Raw genomic sequence first — 22,748 nt, 5'->3', positions numbered from 1 at the left:
TTGACTTCAGTGATCTGAAATGCTCAGAATAGGCACATGCAGAGGCAGGGAGCAGGTGATGGTTGCAAGGGGATGGGTGGAGGGGGGTTGGGGAGTGACTGCTAGTGACAGGGGTGTTCTTCTGGGGTGATGAAGTGTTCTGGAAATAGATGGTGGTGAGGGCTGCACAACCGTGAGTGTGCAGAAGACTGCTGAGCGCTGCCTCTGGGAGTGCCTGTGGTTGGGGGCGGGTTTATTTTGTTCTCATCCGTGAAGAGTCATCTTGTGCTGAGGCCATTCTACTCCTGTGAGTGGTGAGGCTCAGAGACTTTGCAGAGTCATGTGTTATTTTCCCCCTTGCTGAGTGTAAGCAAAAAATTTTAAAGCCTGAGGAAGTGCTCTATCTGCAGAAATGTCTTTGAGTTTTGCATGGTGTAAAAATCTTGAGAGATTTTTAATCGTTGAGGAGAGCCTGTGGGGGGAAACAGCCCGTGAAGCCTGGGTGACACTGGGAAGAGCCGCGCTTCCATCCCTGACAGGGGTGGGGATTTCACCCCCGTTCAGGCAGTGAAGGGCCCAGACCCGTGAGCGGAGTTGACAATCGTGAATATTTACGTGTATCCGCTGCTTCATCTTGGATATTAATTTCAAGCTGAGTCAGTTTGTGGCGGCAGCCTCATCCTACATCAGGAATCTATACTATATGCTCTTTGAGGTGAAGACCTGACAGACTTGATTATTTAACAGTCTCCCTTGAATTGATATCTCAGATTCCTTTGTCAATAGTAAAACAGCAGAAATATAGACGTCCTTTTATGCCGATGTGACCTGGAGCAGGTTTAGTCTCTGTGCCTCAGTGGCCTTATCTGCGGGTGGGGAAGATGATAACAGTGCTTCCCTCAGAGGGGCTGGTGAGGGGAGAGGGAGGAGCACAAAGGGAAGACTTACACGAGATACTCATGAATGACAAAATTTAGTGCTCTCAGCCTGGTGAGGCCTCAGGGCCGAGATGGCCGAACAGAGCAGTCCTAGCCGGAGCTCGATCCGTGTTGGCAGCTGTTATGATCAGTATCACCACTGTGGGTTATCAGGCAGTTTTAAGACTTGGTAATAGGAATTCATGAATAATGTTTAAAGATTAGACAACTCAGATCCGGTTTACATAGTTCTCAAGATTTCCTATGAGAAATGGATATTTTTCCCCCATCTTTAATCTGAGTTGAGTCTCTAAACAACTTCTGTATTCCTCCAAATTTTATTTAATTCTCCATTTCTTGAAAAAAAAGTCTTTAAATGGAGTTACTGGTGTCTGAACTGAGGGTCTCATGCATGCTGAGCACATACTCTCTCAAGTGAGGTATAATCTCCCCCGTGATTTTTTTAAACTTTTCTTTCTTAGTATTCAGAGATTAGAGGCCTCTAATTCTTTTTCTGGAGACATGTCCATGAACCTGTAAATCTATAATTAGTGGACAAAATTTGGTTTATTAAAAAATTCTATAAAACATTCTGCAATCCTTTCAAAAGTAAATGCTCATTGACATAAAATGTTTCTCCTTTATGGTGATTTCTAATTTTTTGTCTGCCTTAACTTATTAAAAGTAATCCTCATCATCATAATGACCAAGCTTGCTCTGAGTGGACACCTCCCTAAGGCTAAAATGCTTTCCTCATATTTTACCTCATAGCAGGTGTTTAAAGGTAGGCATCAGTGTCTCCTTTTTTGCAGCTGAGGGATTGAGAAATGGGGCAGCTTGTCCAAAATCTCACACAGCTGGCGCTGGCAGACTCAGGGCTGGAACCCAGGCTGCACAGGATGCTTTCTCAATGTCTCCTCTGATCAGCCCCGTGTTGAGTGGTTTCCCGAACTCCTGTGAGTCCATAAGTGAACGATTTTAGCGGTCTCAGTTTGATGAAGCCTTCAAAGGAGAGACACCAGTGAGAATGTGAGACAGAGTGGCATAAATTGAAATTGTACATTTTCACAAATGTTGCATTCTCAGGCAATGGCTTAAAAAGTTTATATTTTTTTATTTTAGTGCTCTGTAAACACTAAAAACAAAATATTAAAAATGATTATAGTGCAAAATAGGAGTGGGCTTTGAAAGTCCAACCATTGCTAATGATGTTGCTTGTTTTTCTCTAGTGGTGCTTATTGACAGAAAAATTTACAAAGACTGAATTGGTTCTATGTAGTCTTAGTATGGAGGAAAGTTTTGTCAGTGAATATTGTAAGTAAAATCTTTACTCTTTTCTTTCCTGATGATGAATATGTAAGTTGTTTTCATGGCTTAAGTACATTTCCTCATTTGTGAAATTTGAGTGATGCCGTTTACCTTGTTTGACTGTGAGATGTAGACGCCTTGTATACGAAGCACCCAAGAGCTGCTTAGTAAAAATATGCTGTCACAAGGACAGATAGTTTAGAAGGATCAACTCTGAATACTAAAGAGGGTGGCTTGTTTCTGATGCATATTCAATATGCATATATATGAATATATGAATATGGCTTAAAGTAACAAGGATTCAGGGTTTTGTGTGTGTGTGCAGTATGAAGGTTTAATGAAATCTGTATCATTCTAGTGAGACAGGGACTAGTTAAATCACCTTAAGCAGACGGCCTTGAAGATTATTTACACAGAATGTGTGTTGTTACAACTCAGAATTCATGTTGCCGTGTAACCATCCACTCAGACATTTAAATTCGTAGAAATCTGACCAGAACTATTAAGTTTAGAAAAATCCACATTGATTATTTTAAGGGAATAAGCTTCTTTCTTTTGTGATTAAAGAAATTTTGATTTATTTTTCTGCATGCTTAATAGGTTTTAAAATATCAAAACATTGATTTGACATGTCACTTTTTTTAATAGAATAAAGCTCATGCTGTTTTAATGTGCAAATAAAAGTTTTTGTATTTCAATACACTTGTATGATTTCCTGGCTCTTTGAGAAGTATTTTGCAAGATACTTAGATTACCTACTGTTGGAAAAATACAGACGTGACTTTTATGAATAGAGGTCTAGTACAGATCTGTTGGTTTTTGCTACAGTGCATGACATGAGGCCTAGGAGAGAGAGCTTTGCTGCTGATTGCCGGAAGGACAGATCCCAGATCTCAGTCTCCCCTCCTGTAAAATGAAGTGGCTGGACTGGATTCTTTCCTCTTCTAAGATGTGTTTCCATGAGCCTGTGTCTTTTGTTTATATTCAAGAGTATTAGCAATGTCAGATTAAATACTGAATACCCCTCCCTTCCCCGAAGCAAACTGCAGTATGTGCTACATAAGCTTTTAGTTATCTGATTCTTGTTTCTGATTCAACAAGCAATTTTTGTGTTGCATCTTTCCCGGCAACCTGGAAGGTCTTTTTAGCCATAGGAGGCGCTGTTGCACCTTCATACATTCTTAATTTTCCTGTTTGTAAAAGAAGGCTTAACAAATATTTTTTTGCTTTGATTCCTTTGCTTAGTGCTTCAGAATAGCACAATGTCCATTATGTCTGTCTACCTGGAAAAATTATTCTGCTTATATCTTTGTTTTATTCTGTCATCTCGCTGTGAACATTTCAGACTTGCTGTGCAACAATGGCAAAATCGGTCTTTTATTCCAGTGTTAGCAACCAGTGAGCCGGGATTTTATAAAGCAGCTAGAAGCGGCCTCTTGAGCACCTTAAAGCTGAAAAGTGTACTGAGTTCCCTGAGTATTGACCCAGCCGCTGTGTGTCATTTGGTGGGAGGTGATTTTGTACATAGAAGAAGGGGTGTAGTGATTTGACTTGGGTTTGCGTGCACACGCTGTCACTGAGCCACGTGAGCCTGAGTCAGTTTGTTCTGAGTTTCTCCCTCGTCTGTGAGATGGGGATGCTCGTATATGCTTTGCAGAATTGTGAGAATTAGAAATTATGTAAATTGTTTAGCACAGTGGGAATGTCAAAGGGCTCATAAAGTTTAGCTCCTGTTTTGTATGAAGCCATCATTTTACAGTCTTTGGCAATTACTAAGAAACAGGAAAATAAGAAAAGCTGGTTTTATGATGAAAGATATTTGAGGAGGTTCCATAGTTCCTATACCCATAATTTAGCATCAGCAAAGTCAGGACCGTTACACAGTCACCCTGAACCAACGTTAAGCCACAGAATTTTTTGGTACTTCATATATATTGGGGCTTAAGTGGACCCAATACTTATACACATGTTTTCTCCAGCAGCCAACTGAGAGATGACACAGAAGAACAGACAGGCGATAAATGTCTCCTTTATTACTGATGAAGCCACGTTCTCCATGAAATTCAGGGCTGTGGGAAAATGCATGTCATGATACTGTGTCCCAGAATTAGAGACTCACGCAGTCCCAGGTAACTCTGGGCCACAGCGAGCCTTCCCTTAAGATGATCTGCCCCATCCTGCACAGGGCTGCCCTGCCATGGAGCTGAGCATCCCGGGTGCTTCCCAAGGGTGGCCAACACTGGAGGGAAAGGAAAGGTTTCATATGCCCTGCTTGTCTCTCCGGACTCACACCTCAATCTGTTATTGTGAAGAGTGCTAGCCGTTGGCCAGGGGTCAGGGGTGTGAAGGGGGAAGCACTCTCCATGGACCAGAGGAGTGTGGAGGAGGCATCCCTTCTCTCAGTTTAAACAGGTGGTGAGATGCAAGAGAAGGGTGTTCTCCAAGAGTTTATAAGAGGGGAAATAAGGATTTCCTTTGGGACTCAGACTAGCCATGAAACACAGAAGATGATTAGTAGGGAGACTTGTAAATCACTTTCTTATTAAATTCACATTTGTTGAGCACCAAAAATGTGCTACATTCTTTTCTGAGCGTTTTACAGAAATGAATCCTTCAATCTTCACAACAAGTGAGTAAGGGAGATTTGATTGTTATCCCAGGTTTACAATGTGGAAATTGAGGCACGGAGAGAGTAAGTAAGTTGGCCAAGGTCACAGAGCTAGTAAGTGGCAGAGCTGGTATTTAAACCCTGGCTGTCTGGTTTCCAGGCTCCCAGGGATGGGCTTTGGGTGTTTAGAGGTATCTGCATCCCTGGATCTCTGTACCTCTGTGCATCACTTAGCCCAGAAAGGACAGGGAAAGGAGAGTTACACAGGTGCTCACAGTCGTGTCTCAGCCACTGTCCACGGACAGTGCACCGTGATTGGCGTTAAATGTCTTCTGGGCAGCAGATCTGTTCGTATAACAGAAATTTAGTCCATTGAGTTAATCTAGAAACCCTTCCTGCTCTGCTTCTGTCCATGGTTTCCATGTGACTGCCTGCCCGTGATTGGGCCGTTGAGGAGAATCTGTACTCATAGTTGAACTCTGATATTTCAGTCTGGTTCGTAGTTTCACATCTCCTGTTACATTAATAAATTCAATTTCTGGTTTCTTTGCATCAGTCTCTCATGAGTTTGGTTAATGTGACATCAGTCCATGGGAGCCTAGTGTTGCTGACGGTATATTTTCTGAGCACGTTGTGGCACTTCTACCCGTGTGGACCTGGGTGGAAGATTTCCGCCTTCCGCACTTATTTTCCCGAACAGCAGGGTCCTCTCCCACCCCCGGATGTGAGGCTGGGAGCTCTCAGAGTAGGCCAGTCAGAGGCCAAGTCCACAAATCAGAAAATAATGAAGTCCTTGGAAGTGGGTTTAATAGAAAAAAAGGGCTTCCAGTTATTCCGATGGGCTGTTCGAGTCCATTTGGTGAAAAGCTATCCACTGTTACTGGTTGAGCTGCTTCTTTGCTGTTGAAAAGTCTGGATTACATGGAGGGATTTTAAAAAGCAGAAAGGTGTGATTTCATGTGGTACATCCACACCGGTGAGTAGTGATGGATGACCGCCTGTGTGAGGCATAGACAGAGTCTTACAAACTTCATAAAACAGCTTTAAAAGCTCTGCCATCTGAGTGCACTTCATATGGGGTCCAATTCATGACTGGGCATGCTGAGAGGGCAAATAATTGATAATGGCAGAAAGGACACGGAGGCATCAAAAAGGTCTCAGTCATGTTCCCTGTTTAAAGGATGTGGCACAATGTAATATATTTGAGCTGGTTCTTCACTGAACAGTTTTGAGTGTTTTCTGGGACTCCCCAGTGCACCAAGGTTCCGTGCAGCTGGGTGTCCCCTCAGTGCAGCTCTGTCAGCGCTCATCCTGGGCTGACGTGGTGTCACGGGGAGCAGGACAGTCAGCGTCCCCGGCTCCTCCGAGCTCCGTTTCTTCATCCGCAATGCTGGGTTTCTCTTCGGTGTCTACTTAGTAGGGTTGCTGAGAATCACACGTGATGGTTGTCAGGGGCGATTTGTGGTTGTCTCTGTGATTGTCATATAGTGAATATTTGATAGAAACTCTTGTTTTTTATTAAAATTATGGCTCCTAGATTGCAGGGGTTTTTAGTCTGCATTTACTCTTTTTATAAATTTATTCTTATTTTTAAATAAGCACTTATTTTTATTTATTTTTATGAAGGAACTGGGGACTGAAGCCAGCACATTGTGCATGCTAAGCAGGTGTTCTACAACTGAGTAATACAGACCCTCCTTGTCTGAACTTAAAAATAAATATTTCAATACACAAAATAGCTCTTAAACCCCATCATGGGCCTATTTTCTGTATAGACAATTGAATACATATGCTAATTCAATAAGAATAAATGTTGTTGGGACATAATTTCTGAATCTGTTTATGTGTTTAAAAACGATCATAGGTAGTGATAAACACGAGTCTTGGATCCACTACTTAGGGTCTGTTTTGCCATCATGGGAAATTATATTTTACAGAGAAGGCTAATTGGGTCTCGTTGATATTTGGATGATTTAGCAGATGATGAAGGCTTTCAAAAGCTGACAGTTTTGTATTTTAAACTAACTACAAAGTTATCTTCTATAAATTGGAAGTCCTCAGCTTGTGAATTGCCCAGTAATTCAGTGTGTACATGTCTGTGTCTCTGTGAACGTGTGTGTGTGTGTGTGTGTGTGTGTGTGTGTGTGTGATTTCAGGAAGGTAGAAATAAGTTCCATATAGCCTTCTGATACCTTTCTCTTCCAGTTAAAGGTGTAGGCATATATTTATACAAATAAATTGATACTCTTTTGTCATTTGGCATATTGGTGGGTATAAAAGTTTCTCATACTTGTTTCAGAAGGGTTGGGGAGAATGAGCTTAGAAAATAGGAGGAGATAGAGGCAGGAAGGTTCTTTACTCTTTGTGCAGGATGAGAAACAGTAGCTTTTCTTTTTTCTACTAAAGCAAACTGGCACTGAATTGTAACATACTATTACTCAGAATTGCTTTTCTGATCAGATACGAGTGCCTCAGATTTTTCAAGGCAACATGAATGATGAAATGTGTTTTAGCAATTATCTTTAAATGTAGTTTTATTTTTTAAGTAAAAGGCTATAGCCTGTTCTTTCTTCCAGCGTTACAAGAAGTTCCCATTGATCCAGGTACATGATAATTGTGCTTAGTTTCTTCGGGTTATTGTTTTGTGTTTTTTTTTAAGTGCTTGTTGCATTGTGGTGTGAATGAATGTTTAAAATTTCTGGATTTTGATGTTTAGAACATGCTGATTTATCAGAACTGTTAAAAACCTGATTGTTGTTTGGTCCTCGTTTGGTGGGGCAACCTATTGATTTCTGTTGTCTGTTAAAGAGGGAAATTCTTCCTCTAGCCTGTAGATCATTAAGTGAATGGTTTGCAGTGTGCCTTTAAAATTCTTTGAATGCATTGAGCATGTTTGTCCAGTGAATTTTGAATTGACTCATAGTAATGACTTTGTTTGATTCTGTGGCTTTTGCTCCTCTCCACATGAATTTGAATTCTCTGTTGCATTTTGTATACGTGTTCTTAACAGGGGAAGAAATTTTGCATTTTTTACATAGGTGGGTTTTCCTATCCCCTCTGAATGCCTTCTGTAATTGATACAGCGAAAATCTGTTATTTCAGTGCTTAATTATTTCATAAACTATTTTTTGGCTTAATCAGAAACAATGACAAAGAATGATAATAAAAAACATGAAAACCTTCCTTCCTTTGAAGAATAGAAATGAGGTGGTCAGGCTCACGCGTGCTTTGTACCTGACACCCGTACTTTCATGTCATTGTGTATCATGATTCGGAGATGGAGTTGCTTCAGATTTGTAGATTTTTGTTTTAACATTTGTGTTGAATTCATTCTCTAGGCTGATGTTTCCTGTTGCGTTTGCGGAAAGTGTAGGTGAAGGGAAACAGATGCTACGTTTTGTATTCAGGAGGCCTGAGTTGCTGAAGAGTATAGAGTAGAGGGTGGGCTGAGGAACAGAGTGACACTCCCTCACCTCCAGGCTGAAATTGATGAACAATGAAATCAATTAGGTGTATCGGTATTTATTTGACCAATAGAAGTCAGAGGGCCCAGACTGTCTAGTTATGCGCAATGGAAAGTACTGAATTCACCTGCAGAATTAGGTGATTTACCAAGTAGAAGCAGCTTAGAGCAATCAGAAAAATCAGTTCTATGATGAGATATAAAAAGAATATAATATCTATTATTTCTGAAACTTTTCTATGTTAAGTTGTGTAGAGCTAAAATTAAGTTCCAAGCACCAGGAATTAAGAGTCTGGGTGGTTCTGTGGGATCGTTATTCAGGGATGTGTCTAGACCCTGCTGGAATGGCCGAAGCTGGCAGGAAAAGACCCAGAGGCAGGATTTGTCATCCTAGGGTGTCCTCCATAATGGTTCCATGTGATAGCCCATGATTGGGTTAACAAATTTAACAGACACCAGACGCATGTCAACCTTAAGAAGAAAAAGTGTGCTTAGTAACTGCTTTCAAGCAAGCACCTGTGCATCCTCACTCCTGTCTCCTTGCCATAAAAAGCAGAGACAATGCCTTGCTTGCATATTTGAGGTTTTAGATAGCACTATGTTCATTGCACAGCAATGACCCAGGCCCTCAGCTATAAATGCTGGGCGTGCGTGCTGTTAGATAGTCTATTATCCCCAAAACACGGACCTGGCTGGACTGGTGGTCTGCTTTGTAATGAATATCTAAAGAATTTATCTTGTTCCCCTCTCCCCATGACTCCCCTAAAGGTAAACTAAGCCTTTTTACTCATTGTGGATTCTACAATCTCTGTCTCATCCTGTCTTTCCCCAAGTTCCTGTTTACTATCACACAACTGTTAAAGACTATTTTCTTTGATTATACACAATAAATATGGGAGGATTTGAGAGGCTCTTGGAGTTGGCTCTCTACTCCCTCTCGCTTTCTTTCCTTTTTCCACAGTCTTGAGTCATTCATTCCATGTCGGTAAGACTTCTGCCAGCCAGAACCCACAGTTCCAGGTGAGAAGGATGCAGACTTTATCTCTCCTACCCGAGGGAGAGAGAGAAGAGAATTGAGATCTGCTCCCCCGTGGTCCCTTCCTGCCCAAGGGCCACTCCAGTTCACCTGCAGCCTTCTGGCCTCTGCTCTCAGGGCCTCTGTCCCAAGACTGACATCAGCCTTTTTTTCCCTTGTCAATATTTCCTGTGCCTTTCAGGAGTTGGTCTCTTCTCTGCAATTCCACCCTGGCAGATGTGATGGTGGTCAGCGTGCTGGTGGGCAGTCATTTGGGGACTCCCAGGAGCCATTCTGATTCTCCTGAGTCTCTCATTCGGGGTTACAAAACTGTCGAGAACCGGAGGAAGCCCATTCACGTGAGGTCAACACAGTATTACATCACTTTCTTTTTATTTTTGAATTTTCAGTGGAGAAATTATTTGTAACAAACTGTTCCAGATTTTCGGCCGCCTGCTTTCCTCACCACTATTTCCTTGTTGGCTCTGGTGCTTGTTTAAAGAACCAGGTTTCTTCTCTGGTCATTTCTAGCAGCTGGGCTTGCCGAATCCTTGATCTGCATTTGAAGCAGAATGCTTCTTCGTGATGTCAAACTGATTTTCCTTGTCATGTCTTAATATTTTGTGTACACTCAGCAACTGTTTCAAGTGAAATGCTCTTGTCCAATTTCGGTTAACTCACATTTGCTGAACTCCTGCTTTCATGCTGAGGGCAGTTTCTTCTTCCTGTAATAAAATTTAGCAATTTGCATTTACTATGGGAAGGTACTGGCCCGAGGTGCTCTCGTTCTTAACAGTTTTAATAACAATTCACCCATTAAAATGTACAGTGGTTTTTACTCTATGCACAGAATTGTGCATCCCATTCAATCTTAGAACATTTTCATCCCCCCAACAGGAAGCTCCTTACGCATAAGCTGACATCCCCATCTTCCCCAACCTCCCACAGCCCCAGGGAGCCAGTTTTCTCTCTCTGTGGGTTTGCCTCTGCTGGAAATTTCATGTAAATCGAGTTACTTCATGTAAGTGGAAGCATCTATTGTGACTGACTTCTTTCACACTGAGTAACGTTTTCAATATTTGTCCACGTTGTGGCCTGGGTCAGTACTCAATGCTTTGCTATTGCTGAATAATATTCCTCTGTATGGCTGGGCCCCTCTGTTTACCCATTCATCACGTGATAGGCATTTGTGTTGTTTCTGCTTTTTGGCTGTGATGAGTAATGGCACCGTGAATATTCCTGTAGGAGTTTTTATGTGAACATTTGTTTTCAGTTCTCTTACGTGTGTGCCCAGGAAGCAAAATTGCCTGGTTATTCAGAAACCAAATGTTCAACTCTCTAAGGACCTGCCAGGCGTTTTTCCAAAGTGGCCAGGCTGTGTTACATCCTCACCAGCAACGGCTGCGTCCTCTGCATCTTCTGTGTCCTCATTAGTGCTTTTTACTCTTTTTTTGATTATAACCTATTGTAGTGAGTGTGAAGCGGTTTCTCCTAGTGGTTTTGACTTGATTTCCCTTACAGCTAATGATATTGAACATCGTTTCGTTGTGCTTATTGGTCATTTGTATATTTTCCTTGATAAATGTTTTTCAGATCCTCTATTCATTTTTTAATTGAGTTGCCTTTTTATTGTTGAGTTGTAGGAGGTTCTTTTTGTTTTTGTTTTGTTTGTTTTTTTTTTTTTTGGTAGATACAAATTCCTTATCAGATAAATGATTTGAAAAAATTTCTGCTGTGTGTTGTTTTTTCACTTTCTGGATGGTGTCCTTTGAAGCAAAGTTTTTAAAATTTGATGAACTCCAATTTATCTCTGTTTTCTTTTTCCTTGTCCTTTTGGGGTAATATTTAATATCTGAGGCATTTTATTTAAACTTTTATATATAAAATAACTTAATTATTAGGACCATTCTAGGAAACGGGTGCTGTTGTTGTCCCCAGTCTATGGATAGGAGACTGGGTTGCAGAAAATTTCACTGATTTATTAGTGTCAAAGCTACCCAGTGCTGTGGGAGTTCAGACCCTCATGTTTGTCCCCAGCGTCTGTGCTCTTCACCACCATGCTCCACTCCTTCCTGGAATCGTTAATGAAAAAGTCTTTACTTTTTTGATTTCTTGTTAGTTTTTGTTTTTCTCATTGGGGCCTCATCTCCTCATTTTCCTTAAAGAGATCAGTGTAGGTTTATTTTAGGTCTCATGTAGGCAGAAGCATTGTTATCAGTTAACTTCTTTATTACTCACTCCCCAGTGATGGCTGTTGCTAATTGACCTAATGAAGTCTTGCTTTAGTCTTTCCTTCTCATGACACTAACAAGAGTCATGACTTACAGAATGCTTAAAGAAGAAAGTACTTGATTGATTTTATTTTGCTACCCAATCAAACCAATCAAATAAAAACCCCAGAGTTGACACAGACGGTAAGCCCTCCAGAATAGGGTCACTGTCTTCCTTGTGTTTCATTTGTTTGGTCACAGTGTCTGGATAGTGCCTTGCTGTCCAGCAGTTTTGTTAGGATACAGTGTTCGTGAATCATTGTAAGGACAGAATTTTGACAACAGACTGTGCTGTTCATTTCACGAGGGAAAATTTAATATAGAAATACTGCTCAGATCTATTTTAAAATTAAGCTTGGAATTTTGAGAAGAGTTCAAGAAACCATACAAAGATCTTTTTCACTAATTTTAGATCTATCTTAGACACATTATGGTTACATAGCAGAGTACCTTATCAAGTAGATTTGACAAGAGGTGTGTATTATTGATTATTTGTTTTAGTTGAAATATTCTACCTGGGATAAAATATTCAGTGCCCATAAATGAACAAATATGTTTGTATTTCTATGCAACATGGGAGCAGACTTCATATGTTTCTATATAATATATATGACTGTGTGTTTTAATCTGTCTTTCAGTGTTTTTATAGTTTTTCAGCAATGTTGTAACTTTAGAATTCTTCTAAGAAAATCACCCCAGATTCTAGTGCAGTTTGTACTGTGTATCCTGTCTTATGCATGGGATTCCACTGTCCCCACAGGGAGGAATTTCCTCTTCTATTGAGTTAGTATCAGAGTTAAAGGAACTGTGATTTCTAGGCCTTTGCTCTCCATGTGTTTGCAGTTGGCTGTCAATCGCGATTTTCCCTTTCTTGAGTTTTCATTGTTCAATTAGAATTTTTGAAAATAACTATTAATATGTTGCATCGATCTCCCTAGAAACTTGATGTGTTTGTGCTTTTCAGTTTTCAATTTATGAAAAATGTAAATACACACTTGTTTTTAAGTAGTCTTATTTCACTAGTTATTTGGTTACCTCTTTATAGTTAAAATACTTTTTTTCCCAATGTATGAATCGGTGTGCATGTTTTAAAAGATACCTTACTTTTTATTTTTCTTATTGTAACAGTTATATTCATTGTAGAGAATTTAGAAAATACGGATAAACACATTAATAACTTAAAATGGCCTCTAATCTCACCTAGACATACAGTTGTAAGGTTTGAAATTGAGAATTAAAAGTCCTCTCACATTGTTCTTCTTTTTCAAGTACGTTTTGGTTACTGAGACCCTCGAAATACCATATGAATTGCAGCAGCAGCTAGTCAGTTTCTGCAGAGGAGACCGCAGGGATTGTGATCGAGACCACGTTGAATATACGGATCGTTCTGGGGAGCACTGCCATTCCAAAAGCGCTGTCTTCTGATCCAGCAATGTGCGTGGTTTGTCCAGGTATTTAGGTATTGTTTAATTTTTTTTTAACAATGCTTTGAGTTTACAGAGTTATTATATTTTTTTTTTTTTGCCTTTATACTGAGGACAATTGTGCCAGGTACCGGGATCAGAAGTGTATTTGAGCCCCGCCACTTGCTGCCACCATGGTCACTGCGCTCTTGCTTCACCCGCTCTACAATCTTGCACAGAATAGGACCTCAGTAACTCTCTCTCTCGAATGATTATATGCTTGTTGGATGATGCTTGAGAGTCCGTGTGATGATTTTTTTCCCCAGCCTTTCCCCACTTCTTTACTATGCCCTTTCTCTTCCTTTCCTCCAGCCTGGGTTTCAGTTTACCTGTGGCATTGATTTTTCTTGTCTGTAGACACTTCCTTTCACTGGTTCACGATAATTTTACATGTGGGCTGTGGAAACTTGCTAGATGTCAAGAAAGAGCCAATCCATTGCATGCTAGTATTTTTAGAGTGCATTATTGTTTTATCGATTGAAATTAAATCAGGGTGACCCCCTGAGCCCTCCTGTGAGCTGTTTTTGCCATCCTACAGGTGATAATGCTCTGGCTGCTGAATGTGCCCTTTCCCCAGACTTGGTTTTGGAGTTAAGTCACCATCAGTGGAGCCCTCTCTTTAAAAGATGAAGAAAACATTTGCTCCTTCTCCCTGGTTGGGGACTTGGATGAGATGAGGTAACAGATAAAGAATGGAGCCCCACCTCATTCTAACACCCGCTCATTCCGTTCCTTTCTCCACGGAAAAAGAGTACAATTCAACACTATAAAGATTGATTGTGAGCAAATGAGATAGACAGGACAACCGGTCATTTATTAAATATATTTTCATGCCAGAAACAAATGTATTATTCACACAAAAAGCACACAAAGCACGGTAGTACCGTGATTACCAACGTGGGTCCGAGTTCGAGTCCTGCTCTGGAGTGACCAGTCCTGTGAGATGGAGAACTGGTAGGTCGGCTTAGCCTCTCCCGGGCTTGTTTTCTGTCCTGCAGAGATGGGGCTCGCTAGGCGTCCCTCCCCCATAGAGATGCTGTAGGGTGCAAATGATGCTCATGGGCAGCCCGAGCATAGCTGCTCATTCCTCGTAAGTGAAGGAGAGCATAGCTTTTGTGGTGAAGGCTTTATAACAGCCCCGTGTGGACTTTCAGTGCTCCGAAGGAATGCCTTGTGGTTTGGAGATGGGATTCTCATTTCTGTAAATACCCAAGGATTGTGTAATTGGGCCCTGCTGATTTGAATCTATTCTTTAGAAAGTACATATTGAAGATATATTTTTCAAGCATGCATGCTTTTTTCTTTTATCATTTATTGTTCTACCCTCTCTCTTGGTGGGACTTTTCATGGAATCCAGGAAACAGCCCTAAGCCACCTGCCTCTTCACACGTCTCCGTGGCGGTTTTCTTCCCTGACTAGAAGAGGGTTCTGCATAGGGAATTTTCTTTGTTCCCCTTTTCTTGGAGTCTCTCTGTCTGTCTGCCCACCTCTCACCTGTCCAACTGTCCATTTCTCTACCCACTCATTCTTCTGACTTGTTCCAAATAGCATTTCAGGCAGCTTACAGAAGAACAGATACCAAATAAACAGGTGAGAAAATGGGACCAAGTTCAGACAGTGAGGCTAGGAGGCGAGCCTGTGTGAGGGTGGCAGGCATGAGAGACACGCGTCTGCCCTGTGACTTATAAGATCGACAGCAAGAGTGTGCCTGAGGCTCCCAGCAGACACAGGTTAACAGGGTTTGTGGGAGATGCTCACTGGCTGTGAAATAAATAAGTGGCTGAGGAGAAGCCCAGCCTTTCCAGCTACTAAGGCTTAGGAGAATATTTTGAGTGTCTTCAACATCAGAGTATTTCATCTTTTCTTTTGTCAGAGTTCTACATATAGATGGTTACATTCTGTACCTGGAAATTTCTACAAAATTTCTTCCCACTTGAGTCCCATGACTCGGGAATGGGGTGGTTCTGCTCATTGACTGGGGTTGGCCAGAAACCAAAAATGACAGCTTCAAAGGAGCCTGGGATTTGTCAGTTATGTTTTGTCAGTACTGTAGAGTTCAAAAAATGCTTTCACAGTATCTCTCCATCTGAGGCGGCAGCGTGCTCTCTTACCAGCAACTGGAGCTCAGGGCCATGGGATGGTGGGGGCTGACTGCTTTGCCGTCAAGACAGCTGAGCTAGTCACTGCAGGTTTGATTCTTTTACGTAAGGCCTTTCATGTTCTTTACTTGAATGTTTCAACAGGGAGTTAATTAACTGAGTTAATTAACATTTAATAAATATGATTCTTTGTTGAAAAGACAGTTATAGACAGAATATAAGCTCTGAAGCCTTTAAAAACGGTTTCATTACTGAAATTTCACTAGGGGAGATACACAGTTTATCTTATTTATGCCTGTCTTTTAAAGTAACAAAGAAACAAGACAGAAAAGGCAGAGGATTGTTTCTGTTCTTCCTTTCTGCTTGCAGGTGCCCTCACCTCCAGTAGCATCCATCCAGACACCGGAACTGACACTGGCCGTGCTCCGAACTGCCTCAGCCCTGAAGACACAACTGACAAATAGAAGGGGACCACGCCCTGTTACAGCAGGTGCTCTCACTTTGTGGATCCTTATGTAACTGAGCGGTGTTAATCAGGATTGCCCGTTCTACATTGTGTGGCGCTGCTGCGGTGTCTCCTAGTTACTTGTTTCTGTAAGTATTCATGTATTATTCCCCACTGAGTGGTACTACACGTCTAAAAATGCTTTTTTCAGATGAAAAATAATGTGCATTTAATATAATATGTCTGAAAAAAGGGGCAAAAGATTCTATCCTGGTCCCTCTACTCAGAGATAATAATTAACAATTTAACATTTATTTTCTGTTCTTTTCGTTAGTGTGTATCATCTCTGTCATAAAAACCAGTGAGCACTCTGTCCCTGTTTACTGTTCGGAGACCTCCATTTTCCATTCGGCTTATTACATGTTTTTCTACAATATTCTATCTCCCCTGGCATGATTTTTAAAGACCAGTGTAGCATTCTGTCTCATGGAGGCATGGTCCATTTTACTTCGGACTTAAATAAACTTTTAAATTCCAAGTGTACTTAACTGAAATACTGAAAAGAGAACTGTGGTGGTACAGGAAGGCCCCTAACTCCCTTCTCATTATTTCCTGAGAGTAAAAGCTGTTGAAAATTTGGTATATATATTTCATGACCTTTATGCCTATGAGATACATATATATACACATATGAGAAATCAATATATAGGTGTGTGTATATATGCTTTATTTAAAAATGAGACCATACTATATGTTTTTCTGCAGCTCGCTTTATTCACTCAGGGGTATATCATGGACGTCCTCCCACTCCAGACTCACCCGGCCCTTTCAGATAGATTGGAGGGGTCTCCTGATGTGCGGGTGTCGTCTCTTGTCCACGGAAACATTTGGTGGGAGACTGCTGTGGACAAGGCCCTGGACCACGGCGAAACGCCGGCTCCCTCAGCGCCCGCAGCTCGCCTTGATTTACCGCATCATTGTCTTGATGGTGGACAGTTAAGTTTTCTCCATTTTCCACTGTCAGAAAGAATGTTTGAGTTGCATCCTTCTTGTACAGAACTTCCTGTGATCTTGTATGTGTATTCCTTTAGTTAAGGCTTCTGGAAATTTAGTCCCTGGATGTGACATTTACATTCATCACAGACTCCTTTCAAGTGACTAGAAATTCCTTCTCCATTGGGGAATGAAAAAATGCACAATTACTTATGTAACCAATTCTCTATCGCTGGATATGATTTCACTTCAGTTTTTCTTCCCACCTTTGTAAACAGTGCTGTGTAAATGCCCTGATGGGTACATCTTTTTGGACTGATTTTTTTTTCCTAAAGGAAACGATTCCTAGAAGTGGAGTTGAGTCAGTGTGTATGTACGTTTTTCAGAGCTTACAAATCCATTGATATGTCATCCTCTGAAAAAGTCGCTCATGATTTGTTCTCCCACAGATGGACACTAGCTAGATTATCTTAAAAATATTTGCCAATATGATAAGCAAAAGTGCTTTTTCATTGTTTTTTTTGCATTTGATGACCAGTGAAGTTTTGAGCATTTTTCACTCATTAGTCATTTGACTTTTTTAAAATGAATGATTCCTTTTGTCCTTTGCCCACATTTAAGTGAGGGAGCTTCTTGTTGCTTTGTGACAGCTTTTTGTATGTTATGAAAATTAACTTCGTGAATTCATCAACATGTATCACAGAGCTTTTTCTTGTCATTTCTTTCCTTTCATTTTGTTCAGGAAGTTTTCTGATTTTTGTTGTGGCTCAAACTATTCTTAGGATAGTAAATGTCTTCCTTATGGGTTTTATCTTTGACATTATTCTTAGAAATACTCCCTTATAATGGAATAAATCTCTTCTGTAGGTATTTTTTAATCTCTAAGATGGAGATTATAATAGTACATGTTATAGTGAGGAGAAGTTGAGTTAATAAGAGCAAAGAGTTGTATTTGCTGTTACTAGTACTTTTTAATATTTACATCGCTATCTGCAATTTATCTTGTGGTCATTATGACAGGAGTAGAATTTATTCTTTCCAGGTGATTCTCTGTCCCAGGACAATTATCGAATTCATAATTTTCTCTTTGATTTGAAATCCCACCTGTACAAAATACTTACATACACTAGAGTCTTTTTTGAGCTCATGGTTCCCTTCTGTCAATCTCCTTTCCTTACTCCAGCACCATATCTTACATGTTGTAAAAATTTATTTAATAACTGGCAGTCTGATTTTTTTTGATTCTTTTCTTCCATCCCAAATTTTCTTGTCAAGTATTATGACTTTATTATTCCTGAAGAATTCCAAAATATTTTGTTCAAGTTAAAAAAAATCAGATTGGAATTTTCATGGGATTTTTTAGTAAGTTTTGAATTATTCTTAGGAGAACTTACATCTTTACAAAACTGCTTTTCTCCATGCAATATGTTTATGTCTCTACATTCATACCTCTTACTTTAACCCTCAGTACAGTCCTGAAGTTTCTCCATTTAGAATATGGGCATTATTTTTGAATTTATTCCAGATTATTGTTTATGTTTTTGTTAATTTTGTAAGTGAGAATTTTTTGCTATTATATTTTTAAATGTTTAAAACTGACATTTAGAAAGGAAGATTTGGTTTGTCAATACTCACTTTGTAACTTGTCATTTAAAATTGTAAGTATTAAGTACTTGTTCCAGAATCCTTTCTTTTCTGTTTTTTAAAATTTGTTTCCAAGATTCTCAAAATGTTCATAGCTAAGTAGTATAGGTGGGGACACAGATGGAGAGAGGAAGTGTGGCTCACGAACAAACTGTGAGCAATTTCATGGCTGCCTTTAGGCTGGAGAAGCCACAGAAGAGCCCAGGTCAGACCAAGGGTGGCTTTGTATGCACTTGAAAGCCAGCTTTCCTGCCTGTATGGTGAAGCCTGGTGGGCGTGGCAGGTAGATGATCAAGGTCTGATCAAGGTCATTGGCTGCACAGAGCACTGTGTCTGTGAGAACTGGAGACCATTACCATGGGAAATGCTTGGCGCCAGGAACACTGCAGGGGAGCTGGGGAGCCTGTGTGTTAAGGATTTTCCAGCCCTGGGAGTGGGAAGATGAGACTCTGCATTCAGATCTGAGTTTGAATTCATCCTCTCTTGTTTACTGGTCCTCTGACTTTTGTCAAGTTATCTACCCGCTTTGAACTCCTGTTTTCTTGTCTCTCAAAACAGGAGAATTACAGCCTGCTGCTAGAGTGTTTGATCAGGGTAAATGATTTGTGTCTATAAGATGCCACGTACAGTCACAATCTCAGTGAGAAATGGGCTGTCGCCTCTTCTTCTGCAACTCAGTGCTCGATAAGACATCGGGGGAAAGCCAGACCCTAATTTGTATGTGATGCAATGAGGAACAAAATTAACGTCTTGCCTTTCCCTAGCAGGATTCTTATTTCTTTGCTTCATTTACCTCTTTCCTCCTTTACTCTCCCCTTTCACCTCCTCCACCAAAAGAGACTGAGTCTGTCTCAGAACACTACATTCAAATTACTTTAAATGTTGGCTCATCCCCATGAAATTACAGTGAAATTAAAAATAATCTGTACACGTCCCAGACATGATTATATTTGATTTACACACACACACACACACACACACACAATCAGGCTACCTCCCATTTGCTGAGGGAGAAGGACCACTTTTTCTGAGTTTTCATTCACTGAGCGTGAGAGCAAAGTCTCTTAAGCAGAAATTCGCCTGGCTTCTTGCATGGTTTTTTAAATTGGATTTCTGCTTTGTGTCCACAGAAATAGACTCCTATTAGAAGAGGGGAAGTGGAGACATAGATATTCTGCTGAGATATTGGTGTCATCATATTTGAGTTGGAAAGGACTTACGACAGCATAGAGTCGTACCTTTTTATGGGTGAGAATCCATGATAGTGTAACTTGGACAAGAACCCGGGTCTTCTGTCTTCATGTCCACGCGGATGAAGAGGCAACTGGGTGGGGGATGGCAGGGATCCTTACTTGAGTTCCGGGGTCTTGCTAGTTTCCATTGTTCAGCTGCCTTTAGTTTATGTCCATGTGGCCTCTCATGGGAAGGTCACTCTATCCTGATAGATTGAGTTTCTAATCAGCAAAAAGGTCTGGACCCACTCATGTTTCCCAGAGATTTTCTGCTGACCTGCTGACAGTTTATATACATGAGATCTTAGAAACTGCTGGATATAAAATCCTTATTGTTATCATTTGCCCTCGAGTTCCACAGGAATGGGGTGCTGTCTCAGGCTGTCTAAGGCCAGCTCTGAACAAAGATAGGGTGATAGGCTGTGCAGCTGGACACTCCCCAGTCGAATGGGATTTCCACCTTAGTTTTTAGAATCAGGCAGATGAGTTCAAATCTTACCTTTACCAGTTATTAGCTTTGTGACCTTGAGGAAGAAACTTTACTTTTTTGGGGACAAATTTTCTTTATCCGTAAATAAGTTCAGTATTTATTTTAGGGTTTTTGTTTTAGAATTGAATGAGCTAATTCCCTCATTTATTCCTAAAATACTGATCACATGGTTCTATGCTGGTGACCTAGTGGTTGATTACTAAGGGACTCAGTAGTGAGAATGTGGGTGAGGCTCCCTGGATAATAGAGCTTATATTCCATGATATGCTTGTAAAAGACTGGATTGCAGTGGATTTTTAGTAAATGTCCATTCTTTTCCTAATCCCCATTGATTGTGTATATATCTTTATACTAATATATGAACAATTTTTTATTGCAATATAAGTCTTTTTGTAGTATTTAAAGTATGTAGCTATAACAAAAATACGTGAAATAAAATGATTTGACTTTTATTTTCTTTTCAATAAACAAAACAAAATAAAATAGAAAAGAAAAGAGAAAGTTTTGAAGGAGTAGAAATAATTTTATTTCCGTGTAATCGACTCCCTATGTTAGGTTTTTCGGTTGTGTTCTTAAACAGCATATAAAATTGACAGGTTTTGACTTCAGTGTTGATAGCTGGGTGAGTATAGTTTCTTTTTGTGGTTGTCTTTGATGAATTATTTGCACTAGATCATAAATAATGTGCATGTTACATATTGGAAACGAGGAAAGAGTGGAGACATACTACCTCCAATGCAGTCATTTTGTTACCGAGTCCAAACTCATTCTGCTCACCAAATGACAGGCCAATAAACTGGGAGATGAGGTGTTGGAGCAAGGAATAGTGACTTTATTTGCAAAGCTGGCAGACCCAGAAGATGGCAGACTGATGTCCTGAAGAACCATCTTCCCCAAGTCAGAATTGAGTCTCCTTTTATACTAAAAAGGGGTGGGGCTGCAGTTGGTTGTTGGAAACTTCTTGTTGTATGAATTGCTTGTCCTTTGAATCCGCTGTTCTTGCAGCTGTCCATGTGGTTCAAATCATTTTGCCATTGTAATACCTCCAAAAGTAAAACAAAGTTATTCTCTATTTTGCAACTTGCCATCTCTACATAAGTGCAGATTAGTTAGCATCCTTCAAGATCACGGCCAGGAGAAGAGGCTGTCCTGGATATTTCAGTCTAAAGGCAACTTTCTTTTACAAATGGTGCAGAGATAGCAAGTCTGATTTAGCAAGAAAACAGGGCACAGGTTTAAAGCCAAAGGAACAGACCTAACATGGGGTCAAAATTGTTCTTTTCTATTACAATTCCCTTTTCCTCTTCATAGATAATTTTAGTAAGAAACACGAGCAATTTTGTATTTTTGCTTCTTAATAACCGATAAGTGGGCCAACTATATTTTTGTGAGCAGGGATGCTGTGCGGGCATAGGGGTCACAGCAAACTCTTGTTGGGGGTGGCCGACCCTGGAACATGTCTGATGCCCCGTGAGTGTTGGTGAGGGTCCCCTAGCCAGCGGCTCTCTTCAGGAGGCAGCATATGGGCATTGATATCTGGAGACCTCATTTTCGGCTGCAGGAAATTTTTTAGATACTGCGATTGAAAAATCACTCCAGCTGGGGATAATTAGGGAAAAAAGGAAAAGTAAAAGGGTTTGGAGTAGAGTAGAAGAGAAGGACATCAGATCACGGAGCCTGAGTGCTTGGCAGCGGGGCTTCGGGGGAGAGGGGAGCAGACGTGGGGAGGGGCCTGGCACCGGAACCAGCTCCTGCACCTGTCAACATGCCCAAGCCACATAGCTTTTAATTGGGCCACCTCTCTGGGCTGGATGTCACCCTGTGCAGAACCTTGAGAATCGAAGGTAAGGGGTGGGCAGCACTCACCTAGGGGTCACTGTAGATTTCGGTCAAGTCCACAGTGCCTTTTCTGTTCATGTGTCTTCACTTGTCCTTTATCTCAGGATCTGAGGAGGAGGAGAAAGGAACTCAGATAGAGATCCAGGAAGATATCCGACTGTGTTAAGAGAGGACAGACACAGTGACACGGGGAGCGAGGACACTTGCAGCAAAGTAAAATTACTTCACAACTATTGCTTCAGAGTTGCAGGTGTGAGAGAGCCTAAGCCTGTCTCAGAGTGCAGGGGACAAGTGGAAAGGAATGGCAAAATTTCCACTGAAAATTGAAATTTTGTTAAATAGCCTGCTACTGTTGCTTGTATCACTTGAATGAATGCAGGCATATTTCTGTGGGCATTTGTAGGTTCACTCAACCCCACCAGCCCCTCTTGCCCCCATCGGGGATGGGATTTCTCAAGCACAGTGCCCCTCCTGCTTGGGTGGGCCACGCTGCGTGTCCTCGCCTGGGGCCGGGCTGCTGCAGGGCACTGAGTCCCCGAGGCGCGGCCTGGGAGACACGACAGGAATATCTCTGCTCTCGACTGAGGGCCTCCTTTTCCCCCTGCAGTGTAAGAATGCCGGTGACTGAGTTAGAAGCATGCTCCCAAGCTGTCCGTGTCCTTGCCATTCAGAAGCGGACCCTGGAAGCTTCCAAATTTCTCCAGAATGCGTTCTACATTCACCTTCGGCAGGTGAGTGTATGTCTTTACACAAGTGGAGGAATTACTGCCGTTTTCCTGGACCTTACTCACCACTAGTCCATCTGATTTTTCTGTGCTAGGATTCAGTATGGCCTGCTAAAATATCTGGAGTCAGATCTTGAAACACTGATGAAGAGGATCATTTATTTTATTTCTATATATGATAGCCTTTTACTTTCAAAATTCAGAATTTTTGGTTCTTTCAGGAATTTTTGGGGGGTTGGCGAAACAACTTTGCTCTTA

The 22,748-nt window shown here is 41.0% G+C and overlaps 1 protein-coding gene across 23 annotated transcripts in view; it reads left to right on the top strand.

Moving 5' to 3' along the window:
- LOC135319019 (uncharacterized) overlaps nt 1-21,832 on the top strand; it is a 60,928-nt gene extending 39,096 nt beyond the window's left edge. For 17 of the 23 annotated variants that reach the window (XM_064478097.1, XM_064478115.1, XM_064478100.1 and 14 more), the window contains 3 exons: nt 12,875-13,011; nt 15,492-15,716; nt 16,333-21,832. The gene's annotated coding sequence lies outside the window, so the exon portion shown is untranslated. Of the gene's footprint in view, nt 1-12,829; nt 13,012-13,561; nt 13,702-15,491; nt 15,717-16,332 lie in introns of all 23 variants that reach the window. The other 6 variants (XM_064478105.1, XM_064478101.1, XM_064478104.1 and 3 more) reach the window with 6 other exon arrangements.
- The last annotated feature ends 916 nt before the right edge of the window (nt 21,833-22,748 follow it).

This window comes from Camelus dromedarius, chromosome 23 (genome assembly GCF_036321535.1).
Source record: "Camelus dromedarius isolate mCamDro1 chromosome 23, mCamDro1.pat, whole genome shotgun sequence".
Lineage (NCBI taxonomy): Eukaryota > Metazoa > Chordata > Mammalia > Artiodactyla > Camelidae > Camelus > Camelus dromedarius.
This window is presented reverse-complemented; position numbering and strand designations above follow the sequence as displayed.